The sequence below is a fragment of the Lontra canadensis genome, unplaced genomic scaffold (assembly GCF_010015895.1).
Source record: "Lontra canadensis isolate GAN:19392208 unplaced genomic scaffold, GSC_riverotter_1.0 scaffold13, whole genome shotgun sequence".
Lineage (NCBI taxonomy): Eukaryota > Metazoa > Chordata > Mammalia > Carnivora > Mustelidae > Lontra > Lontra canadensis.
This window is the reverse complement of record NW_022631007.1, coordinates 28,427,039-28,439,557: the sequence shown is the minus strand read 5'-3', so window position 1 is coordinate 28,439,557 and position 12,519 is coordinate 28,427,039. Positions and strand designations below refer to the sequence as shown.

At 38.4% G+C, this 12,519-nt stretch overlaps 1 long non-coding RNA gene across 1 annotated transcript; it reads right to left on the bottom strand.

The window, feature by feature from the left end:
• Nucleotides 1–2,510: 2,510 nt before the first annotated feature.
• LOC116867982 lies at nucleotides 2,511–8,584 on the bottom strand. The gene is made up of 3 exons (XR_004382707.1): nucleotides 8,574–8,584; nucleotides 6,116–6,118; nucleotides 2,511–2,714 (listed from the first exon to the last, which is right to left on the bottom strand). It is a non-coding gene; the product is annotated as an uncharacterized LOC116867982 (long non-coding RNA).
• Nucleotides 8,585–12,519: the final 3,935 nt, after the last annotated feature.

The following is a 12,519-nucleotide window of genomic DNA, read 5'->3' as shown; positions in this document are numbered from 1 at the left end:
TGAAATATTGGATCTAACTGAATTGTTCATATTAGGATCCTGGGGCAGATTTTTCCTATGATCAAAAGAGCAATACAGCCCCAAAATCATACCTGGTATTTTGTTTTGCCATCCTCCTCCCCAAGTCAAAGAAAAAGGTTTTCTAAACTGGTGGTTTTCCTTGTCAGTAGATGCAAGGCTTGAAATTTGGTGCCTAAAACATTCAGCAATGAGTAGCTTCTCTTAGCCTAAAGATTCTGGCACAAAGTTCATTTTGATGGAGTTTTGGAGACTAGTGTAGTTGATAGTTGACATATATTTTGGCCACGTATCATCTCTGAACACCTTTCCTGACAGGCTCGCTCCCTAGGCTCCCTTGCAGCTCAGGAGCAGACAGATACAGTAGATTCAGTTGTTGGCATTTAAGATATGGATCTATAACAACAATTAAATTAGCATTATCTTAAAGAGGCTGGACCATCCTTACCTATAGCAGGTAACATATGGGACATTCTCTTCTTCCCATAGATCTGTCCATGTAAAATCCAGTTACACTAAGAAGTGAGGGTAACCATGGAGTAGAAAAGAAAAGGAGATGATACAAGGAGCACATTTAATTCTGTCAGAATAAATTGATTGAGTCACTGTATTCAACCAAAATAATGATGAGCCTCATAATGATGAGGAGGCAAAATGACTACTTTAAAGATGATGGAATATTGTAAATGAATAATATACAGCTCTCGCCCTGGTATCTTGCCCTACGATTTAGTGAAAAAACATGCTTCTCTCTAGGGCCTTGTTACTCCAAGAGTGGCCCAGGAGCTTCCAACATCAAGGAGGAACTTGTAAGAAATATCAAATCCTAGGGGCGCCTGGGTGGCTCAGTGGGTTAAGCTTCTGCCTTCAGCTCAGGTCATGATCCCAGGGTCCTGGAATCGAGCCCCGCATCAGGCTCTCTGCTCATCAGGGAGTCTGCTTCCCTTCCTCTCTCTCTGCCTGCCTCTCTGCCTACTTGTGATCTCTATCTGTCAAGTAAATAAAGAAAATCTAAAAGAAAAGAAAAAAGAAAGAAAAGAAAAGAAATATCAAATCCTAGACTTAATGAATCAGAATCTGCATTCTAACAAGATGCCCAGGTGACTCATATGCATATTAAAGGTTGAGAAGCACTTCATATGGGCACCAGGAGGAGGACTTCCTGGAGGAGATGGCATTTGATTTGGTACTTAAGTTGGTGCTTGGATTGAGCTACAGAGAAAGACACCTGATGTAAAGAAAACATAAGGCTTCAAGGTGGGAAAATGACGACGGGTCATTAAATGTTAAAAAAAAAAAAAAACCACTTATAGTATAAATAAGGGGAATTAGGTTAGGATCAGATTGTGGGTGGCTTGAGAGTCAGGTTCTAGAATTTTCACTTTAGCCTGGAAGCACCGAAGGTGCATGAAGAGGCAGGAGAAACGGTGGTATAACCAGAACTATGTTTTAGGAAATTTAATCTGATAATATGTGTCAAGTTGATTCAGGAGAACAACTAGAGGAGCTTAGTAGGGAGCATAGGTCAACTGTTCAGGCAAAAGTTAAAGAAAGTAGCAGGGAAAGGAAGAATATGAGGTACTGGTCCTGAAAAAAATTAAAAGAACTTGGTACTATTTGTTTGGGGATGTGAGGGATGGCATAGATAGAAAAATCCAGTTTGTGTGTTGAGCAAGAAAGAAAAATTTGGAGGAGAAATGGATTTAGAAGCAACATAAAAGCTGGTGAGTCTGCTGTTCATTTTTATGCATTTTAAGGATATGCGAGGGTGTGCATTTGGAAGCACGCCCTTATATCAATGCTGAGGAGAGAAGTAGAATCTGGAAAAAGATTTAGGAGAAATTGGCATAAAAGTGTTAACTGACACCCAGGCCAATAGTGTGGATGGTGAAAAAAGACAGACACAGAAAGAGACAGGAAGAATACCTTCACTTAGGTAGTGGGAGGAAGAAAAGGAAATATACTAGCCAGGGATCTTGAGAGCAAACCGCACAAACCAACTAACTCTTACCCAAGCAGAAAAAAAGTTTACTGATGGTATATGGGCTTGCTCTCAGAAAGCAGGTAAGGGAGAAGCAGGCTCAGAAAACAAGAAGGGACCACATGAGACCAGCAGCTGTTAGCCAGGACAAGCTCCCACAGGCCATAGGAGTAAGTGATGAGAACATCAACACAGTGCTGGCTGCAGGACGTGTCCAGCAGTGCTGAGGCTGCACCATTGCTCTAGGTAGGAGACGTTTCATGCTACTTCCAGCTGCAGAAATATAATATCTGACTGTTCTGGACAGGAGCCTCTGACTGGCAGGGCATGGGCCATGAGCCAGCACACTAGCAGCTGGGTCAGGGGAGGGAGGAAGAGGAGAGTTAGAGCTCCACCGACCTGTGGGTTCTGCCTGCCTCCACACCCCTGCCACAGTGATTTCCCCGAACAGACAGTGCTCAGGATGCTAAGCACCCCCAAACTGACAAATGTTCACTAGAGCAACCAGGGAGGAAAGGCAGCAGAGCAATCAGGAGTGCAGTCTCAAAGGACAAGAGAGAGCAGTGGTCACGTGGTCAACGGTGGCAAACAACCAGGGATGCCAAAGAGGATGCGGGCAAACAGTTCCCAGCTCAGGCACCTTTAAGAGGAAACAAGCCAGACTTTAAGAAGAGAGAGACAAGAGTGAAGTGACAACATGGAAGCTACATATAAACTATTCTTTTTTTTTTTTTTTAAGTGTAGAGCTGGAAGGCAAGATAACCAAGAAAGGCTATTATAAAACAGGGAGTATTTGAGCATATTTCACTGGGCAGAAATCTGAAAAGAGGGTGATGGAAAATTCTAGAGAAATTAAAGGAGTGAAATAAGATGTTAGAGGATGTGGGAGGGCCTGGCATCAAACACAAACAGGTGGTGGCAGAGGGAGGTAGCTAGAAGAGAAAATGGAAATGGGGACAAGCAACTCTTGGTGTGGTTTCTTTACCACAAGTTCACATTTATGATGTGCCTATCATAAGTGAGTATTATGCTGGGAACTGTGGACACACAATATTGGTAAGGCAAGTGATGATTCTCAAGGAGCTGATGAGCTAGTCACATTAAATGCCCGCTAATGTTCATTCAGCCTTAAATATATGCTGTAACTTTAATATTTTCAACTGAAAATATCAATAAAAACAAGTTAGAATTTTAAAAGGCCAAACAAGATACAAATTGTTGTAGGAAGTCAGGGCAGGAAGCAGTCACTTCCAGCTGGGAAGGTTTCAAGGAGGAAGCAGGCCATTAAAGGATAATTACACATAGCAGGGACAATGAACATTTGGAGGGTATACCAGATAAAACAGAAGATCTAAACTATAGCACACACAAAAGATTGGATGTTAGAGTAGATATTTATCAATTATGAGGCTTCGCAGCTTTTGAATCTCTTATTTGAGGTTATTCCATCTTATGAGACAGAGCTGTCACTCTATTAGCTGGAAGTCCAGATTCTCGCTTTCCCTGACACCTTTATATCTAGGACAGAGGGGCATGGATTCAACAGGTAGGCAAACCTGCCTCTGAGTTTTGCAGTGGCCATCACTGCACTGGTCTCTGTGGCATAATTTTATGTTTCCCCTAGACTGTCTAGATTCATTCCTAAAGCCTGGTTCTCCCATCCTCCTAGTAATTCCACAAACTCTTTGAAATCTTTTCAACATATTCTCTTTTTAATTTAACTATATAGTCTTTATGTTGCTTGCATCTAAGAATCCCAGTAAACAGATATGATAGTCCTAACAAATATTGATATGATCATGGAAAAGTTCATAATCTAGCTTACATGAAGAATTGGGCAGGGGGTTGCATACTAGCTGAGTTTATGTCAGGAAAACAGAAAGCTCTCTAGACACAAGTAAAAGGGTATTTTATTTTTTTAAAGAAACAGAAGATTATACAATCTCTGAAGGTCCAGGAGAGCAAAGGAGAGAAAAGACACTGCTAGAATCCCTGAAATTTAGAAATGCATGCGTTGTATTGAAAGGTGTACTGAAGTTCTCAGCCCTCTGCAGCACCCAAGAAGGTGGTTCTCAGGAGGATACTTGGAAATCCTGGCACAGCTGCTGAGATGTCTGCCATCTGCAGATTCTCAGGTACTTGTCTGGAGCTGCAGTTGAAGAAAAATGGTTTCACCTCTTCTACTTTGCAAATCTCAACCTAGTGCCTCTCAGAGGAGGGTTTTGAACTTAAACTCTACAAGGAGACTGAGAAATGTAATTTTCAAATTTCCAGTCCTGCCATAAAAGGAGAGCATTTAGAAGGATGGTCACTGGAAGGATGGGAGATAAGTGTCCCACTGTGAGGGTTCAAAGCCAGGTTCCAACTCTCTTCTCTCTTTGAGCTTCAGCACTCTGCTATGGCACTATATCTGCAGAGCCAGTAACCTCATTGAGATTTCCAGGACTCAGATATCTCAATTTTCTCGTCTATCAGCTCCCTCTTCATTCTTGGAATCTTTGACTCCCTTGCCTCCTTGTCTTCCAACCACTGTCTCTCTATAAGTCAGTGGACTAAGAGAGTGGACATAGCAAGTCAGTGAAAACTCCAAAACTGTACCAGCTCCCCACAGCTACTGCTTAAAGCTTTGTAATAGCCTTATCAGGTCTGACCGCTACTTTTTTTTTCTCCACCCTCCAAACACTCTAAGCAATGACCTTGTCTCCTGTTCAGCAGAGAAAATAAATTTTGTGAACTCGGAATCTCCCATGCCTCTTCTTCCTCCTCCCCACACAAAACCTGCATACTTCTTTGCACTTGACTCCAGTTCTTACCACTTTTCTTCCCTTAATAGGAGGTGGCAACCTTCTGCTGCTCAAGGCTGAACTTCCCTCCCGTACTCCAGATCCTTAGGGATTTTGTTATCCTTATTATCTCTCTTGACTAATTGCTTCAAATTTTCTTTCCTGCCTCATTCCCTGCACCTTATAAAAATGCTCAATTCTTGCCCTATACTTGGCCATTTATTTCCCTTTCTTTCTGTTCTTATTCATAGGCAAGATAACTAGATACCTGGAAGAGTAGTTGTCTGCACTTGGTCTCTATCTCCACTAACTAACCTCATGCCAGAAGACATGATAGCATATTAAAGAGCTTAGCTTTTAAAATGCTCAACATGGATTCACATTTTGCTAGGACTACATACTTAACTATGTGACCTACTACATGTCACTTAGATTCTGCAAGTCTCTGATTATTTTTTTAAATTAGAAATAATCATAACTTCTCAGGTTTATATGAGAAGTGCTTAAATAGCATAGTGTCTGGCATACAGTGAGTGTGCTTTAAATGCTCCTTGAACCACTGTGATCTGGCTGTCCCTCTTCCACTGTTGATACTGCCCTGACCAAAGCCTCCAGTGACCTGGTTGTTAAACGTGATGAACATTCTTCTATTTTTTAAGATAATATTTTACTTGATCAGTTTAAGATGTTCCACACAACTGACCCTTACCTTTTAATTTAAAGCCAATCTCCAAACTAGGGTATACAGGATGATTGATGTAGGTGATAGAAGAGAACATTACAACTTCTATTGTTTATAAAGTACATTATATTTCCTTCCATGAACCATAGGCATAGAAAGAAAAACACTGCCAGATAAATATGACACAGGTTCCTTGTCATTTAAAAGTTCAAAAACATTTAAAAAGTTCAAAAAAAAAGTTTAAAAAGTTTAAAAGTTCAGTTAATATGTATTACAAGAACACTTTTAGATTTACTTAAACATTTATTTAAACTTACAAATAATGGCAATATGATTGGTTTGGACTAAGTTCATGTAAGTGTGGACAGTGATTTCAGCTCTCTGATGAACAGACATTAAAATGGGGAAAATATGAATTTTATGTGGTACCTATCTATAGATATACAGATACACACACACACACATACACACAATGGAATATTATTCAGCCATTAAAAAAGAATGAAATCTTGCCATTTGATTGCATAGATAATATAATGCTAAGTGAAATAATTAAGTCAGAGAAAGACAAATTACTATGATTTCACTCATGTAGAATTTAAGAAACAAAACAAATGAGCAAAGGGAAAAGAGAGAGAGAAATCATGAAACAGACTCTTAATTATCAAGAACAAACCAAAGGTTACCAGGGGGGAGGTAGGTGAGGGTGGGGATGGATTAAATAGATTATGGGGATTAAGGAGTGCACTTGTCATTGATGAGCACTGGATGATGTATGGAATTATTGAATCACTATATTGACACATGAAATAATATAACACTGTATATTAACTAAATAGAATTAAAATAGAATTAAATAGAATTAGATATATAAATTTTTTTGGACTTTTTAAAAAATGCTTTTTGTCTTGTTATTATTTTTGTATTTTTTTGGCATATGAAAATTGTGACAATAGTAAATTTTCATATGCCAAAAAACACAATAATAATAATAATAATAACAACAACAACAACAACTTTGGAATGCCTGGGTGGTCCAGTCAGTTAAGGGTCCAACTCTTTGTTTCAGCTCAGGTCTTTATCTTAGGGTCTATCTATTAGTAGATATTAAGTAGATGGAAATGTTATATGCATATAATCCATAAGTAAATATACATGGGGATTGTTCAAAAAATTACTAATTGAATACATGCTTTAAAAAGTTTGGAAACCATTGATTTAAACCATCTTTCTATAAGTAATATTCTTTCATTGTGTCCCTCTTCTACCTTTTCTTCTTGACTGTCTTCATGCCTCCTCTCTCTCCCTCTCCTCCTGTTCTTGTCCTTCCATGTTAGTATTCCTTAGAATTCTTCATTGTTCAGTCATTCATATAACTTAATATACTCCCTGTACACTGATGACTCTCAAATCTCTGTCACCAACATAGATAGATCCCTCTTGAGCTCTAGATTTAAGGGATTAGTAATTTTTTCCATATCCATACCATGGATTTCTCAAATCCATCAAATCTAAAACAGAGTCTGTTTTCTCCTTAAATCTTCCCCCCTCCTCCTGCCATCCTTATCACAGCAAATGGCACCATCATTTGCCAGTCACCCACTTCAGAAGCCTGGAATTTATTCTTTCAACTCCTGCTTTCCACTTCCAAATAGCTCTAAAATATGTCACCTGCTCTCTTTCACCATTGTTATTACTCTAATTTAGGCCTTGGCTGCAACAGAAAATATGTTACATTGAAAGCCAATAGTTCCACCTACAATGTAAAATTAAAATGAAAAATAATTTGCATCATTAGTTTATCATGCTAGAGTTACTAAGATCATCAAAATGGTCCAAAACAAAGACATCTGCTGTTAGAGGGTATGTGCCAGGACTCAACACAATATTGTTTTAAGCCAATAATTATCTGGGATGTGGAACTGATTTTTTTTATCCCATAATTTGGTGTGTAGTGACTTAAGTATCTGGCTGTTAGAGAAAATCCCATTACCATTTGGCAAACAATTTCCGACTGGATTGATTAGCCATGAAATGAATGCAAGTGATATGCACAGCTCAAATATGCACTTAATAGTTTAAATATGAGATGACATTGACAGCTTTCCAAATAGTACTAATATTCTATTAGAGTAATTCACTAACATATATCAATATAATCCTTACATATTACCATCACTATCCCATTTTTATCTTTATACCTCCAGAATTTCACATTTTTACCTTGACTATATCCCTAAATTATTCATTCTGAGACTTTCCAGGGTTGAGGAGCTACAGCAAATACTAGTTAACCCATAATGACCATTGCTGCTTTATCGCTGATTTATTCTTCTCTTCCAATATTTACAATTCAAATGGAGATGAATTTGGATGGAAATTACAAAACCCTACACTACAGTATACAATTTGAAGAGGAATGCAAAGAATCTCAATACATGGACTGACAGGCATTAAAATGAGAAGTTTCTTTAGAACAATTGGGAGGGCCTAACTGTCCCATAAATAACAATGATATCTCTAACCCTTTCAATAGCAGCTTATTATATTCTGTCTCCCTGTATGAGCTGCCTTATCTCTTATCTCCTCTCCATTCCCATCATTACTGTCCTCATTAACACTCTCCTGTTTCTTGCGTGGACTTTCCTAACAGATCGTTTAGTCTTACCAACTTGGAATTTGTCCACAGCTGCCAGAGTCATCTTGTCATCTCTTCAAAATGTAAATCTGATTATATCTTTTTTGATGTTGTTTTTGGTCAAACCCTTTCAGTGGTCTTCATTGTGCAGACAATAAAGTCTAGGCTCCTGAATGTTACACAGAGAAACTTTTTCTGACATAGCTCCACCTTACCATCCGTTATCATCTTCTGCAGACAGAATTTGCTCCACTCCTGGGTATCCACTCCAGTTCCCAAATGTACTGTACTGTGTCTCACTACTAGAAGGCCCTCCACTCACTCTCACTTGACAGCCTCTATCAGAGCGCAATATCAAATGTTACTCCATGGCCTCCTAACTCTGGAAAATCTTCATTACCTACTCATGCAAAATTAACTGTTCACTCTTTTAAGCTAATACCTTGGCATTAACATGTCTCTATTTTGCACTAAATCCTACCAAATCATAAATGCTTCTTCACATGTCTCATTTCCCATTAGGCTTGGAGCTCCTTGGAAAGAAGGACCATATCTTGTCCATTTTTTATATCTCCAATAGTGACTTTAGTACACAACAATTTTAATAATAAATTTCAGCTATTACACACTAGAACTACTCCAGGTGCTAATCTAAATGTCTCCTTCATTTAATTCTCACTATACCTTAGTGTAGTAGGTACTATTAAAGCCCTAAGAAAAGTAAGGCACAAAGTAGGTGCTTAATAAATGTTATTTAATGAATATTATTGCCTTTTAAAAAAATGAATGTAGTCATGTCATCCTTACTCCCAAGAGTTCCCAGATATTGTTGCAATTGGAAGTTGATGCCTTGGGTAAAGTATATGCAATGGCATGAGTTCAGCTATTTGGTTTAGGGAGACATGAATACCTGCCATTCTGAATTCCACTCCACATATACAGAACTTCAAGATGAACTGCTTTGTTTTAGTTTTTATTTTTGTTTCCACAGATTATACTAGCTTTGTAAATCATTTTCCCCTTCCCTGATCTCATTTATACCTAACCATTATCTACAGAAACAGTACTACTATTACTCTTATGTTTCCTTAAAATGTCAGACACAGAAATAAAGTTGCCAAGCCTGGGAGCGACCTCAATACTACTAAGTGGGCAGTTCTTGTGCTAATTTAGTATTTATCTGGGTTAAGTTCTCTCTCTAGCAAGTCACACTACTGAGACAGATTTGAGAGGTATCTCAGATTGTAAGAAATAGTTGTTCTGTTAGAAGTACAGTTTTGCAGTTCTTTAGCTATAACACTGCCCATGAGCATATGAATGTGGATAGACTATTAACTGATATGGGTTATTTCCAGAAAACATTTTCATTTTAACAACTCCAATCAATGTGCTGACCTCAAATGCATAAGAAATGGGGGAATTTGGGACTGGGTGTGAGAGACAGAGGTATTTGTAGTCCAAGGATTAATGCCAAATCACAGTTTATAACAACTACCTGCTGCCCACCATGAAGCCGGTGAGGTAGAGAAATGTTACAAACACATCTTTAATTTCTAGACTAATTCATCAGAGAAACCAACAACTCATACTGAAAATCATAGAAGGATGAGTTCAGTAATAATCTAGTTAGTCATCCCAAGTGAAATCCACACCTCACCCAATATGGATAAGTGAGGAAAAGAGAGAAAAGAGGAAGCAGAATAATAAGGTAGTTGAACCCAAGAATCTGGCCATCTGTTTCTTTGGAGGGAGTCATGTCTGTTATCTTTCTTTTATATTTAAGTTATTCTGTCATTAGAAAGAGCAATGATAGAATAAGGAAATACCTACTTCCTGAGGGAAATGAGAGTAAAGCTGAGTGAAACCAGAGCACATGCCCCCCCACAAAGAGCATGAATTCTGTAAACTTGTCTCTATTCTTTTCAGTTCTCCTGCTTCTTGCTCCTGGATCCTGCTGCCTGTTCAATTGTTACTGACTCCATATATGTCATATACATATCCCTAAGACAGAGGATCAAATTAGCTCCATGAATCACAATAGTCCCTGTCTAGCAAACTCTCACACCAGGCCTGTAGGCCCATTGATAGTGCTCTGTGCAGATCCCCTTTAATGGCTGTGCTATGTTAGTATACTTCGTTCCTGGGGTGCTTTCAACAACTCTCAACAACCAACACCTGTATCTCATTGTCAAAGAGCTGTATTCAGGCTGCATGAGGACAATTTTTTCTGCATGCATAGAGAACAGACGGTGCCTCGAAATTTATATACCTCAGCCCTTAACTAATGATAGATGAGTATGGGAGTATAAATACCTCAGCTCCCACACCCCGATGGGTTTGTCTGTGCTGTGATCACTTCTCTCCAATCTGCTCTGCAGAATTTCAACAGTTATCTTCTGTGGGGTTTTGCTTGATATCCATCCTCTCTGTCTTACTTTCCTTCCCTGTCCCATGTGCCCACTACTCTACTTTTTCCTGAGAACATTTCATATCTCAAGAGTCCTGTGACAGTAAACAAATTTTAGATTTATTTGCAGATTTTCACCAGGGCACATTCAGACGAATCATCCTAAGACCTGTTTCTGAGGAACCCAACTCAGAAAATGCTATTACATACTCTGCTAAGCCACCTCAAGACTGGCTGTCTTTGAGGAAGGAGTTCATCTTTGATCTAATCAGCTATGATCAGAGTTACAGGATCATGTGGAACAGAAGATCATAACCTGTGTATGCCCTTTAACAGGGGCTTTGGCCATGGCCATGGCCACCTCTCTGAGGGTGAGAAGTAGAAGCTTAGGCCAGAGTACACTCATATTCATCTGAGTTATGCCTATTAGGCATAAATACGGCAAAGGGATAACAAGTGAAAGCAAAAGTTGCAAACTCTATGTTAAATCGGAGAACTTAAAGTGCTCTATGTACCCAGTGTGGAAATGATGTGCCATTTGCAATCATAAAGCAGCATCTAAAATATGAAAAGCAAAGATATAAGATACAAACCTAGCAGGACAGTATCAATAGGGAAAAGACACCTACAGATACACACGTATGTTGCTCACACATGTGCACACACACAAAGGCTCCAGAAATCAACCCTTTCCACTGAGAGCAATGTGAAGTTGAACTACATTTAAGAACCTTAACAGTGTTTCCTTGGTTTTCTATTAACTCACAGGGGAAGTCTAACCACCTATGGGGCAGAGACCAATTACAGCTATTTACAAAGTAGGAAGTATACACCTTTATTTATGGTTGTATTATGTTTTTTAATTTTTGAATTGTTAGGTGTCTATCTTTCATTCTGTAAATTGCATATAGCAACCTGGTAGGTGATTTACAGACTATATTGTTTTACTGTAAGAATAATAAAATACTTAAAAATCCCTTTGACTCAATAACTATTTAACTTACACATAGACATCACAATATAATAGGAACACCATAAAACAGCCATACAATGAATGAAATCACAAAACATACAAGGCACCTTTGAAGGAACTGGAAATAGAAGTAGCCATAAATATTCTACCCAAACTTTTTGGTGGTGACCTCACAAAACATAGTGGTCCACTCTACCCACAAAAAGGAAGGGAAAAAAACCAGTGTCCTTTACTAACCAAATGAAGGTTTTAGTTTTTATTCTTGAATTATCATCCATAATTTCCTGACAGGCTTCTTTTCTTTGCATTGAAAGGAATTGTACCAGAGAATAAGGAATAAAAACCATTAAGACTTGGTGTCTGCTCCAATGGGGATGATAAGTCTGAACATAATTATAATACAAAGGAAAACCTATCAAGCATTCTCATTCTAGCCGGTGGAATCAGGTTTGGCTTTAAGGAAGAGGCCTCTTTGAACTAGATTTCAGAGAACAATACGATTTCCAAAAGGCAGGGAAGAGGAAACTACAAGGACTTATTCCTGTGTCTGCGGTTTTTCACTACACAGGTTAAAGTAACCCCTGCAAGTCTTAGCTCTTTCTCTTGTCTTTAAGAAGAGAAACAGAAAGCCCAATTGAGTCTTTTTCTTACATAGTAAACTGGCAAAGCAACTTTGGACAATAGTACAGCGTTATCTGTTAAAAGTCCAATATATACATACCCTGTGACCAAGCAATTCTACTCCTTGGAACATACTCAAAACGAATGCATGCATTTGTACATCAAAATATATGCACAATGATCAAAGTGCCTTATTTATATTTGTCAAAAACTGGAATCATCAAATGGATAAACAAATTTCAGTATGTTCATACAATGAGATATATATAACAACAAAAATGAAAAGAAACACAGCTACACACAATGTGAATAAATCTTACAAGTACAGTGTTGAGCAAAAGAAATCAGATACAAAAAAATACAAAGATCATGAATCCACCTATATGTAGTTCAAAAACAGGCAACCCTAAGGGGTC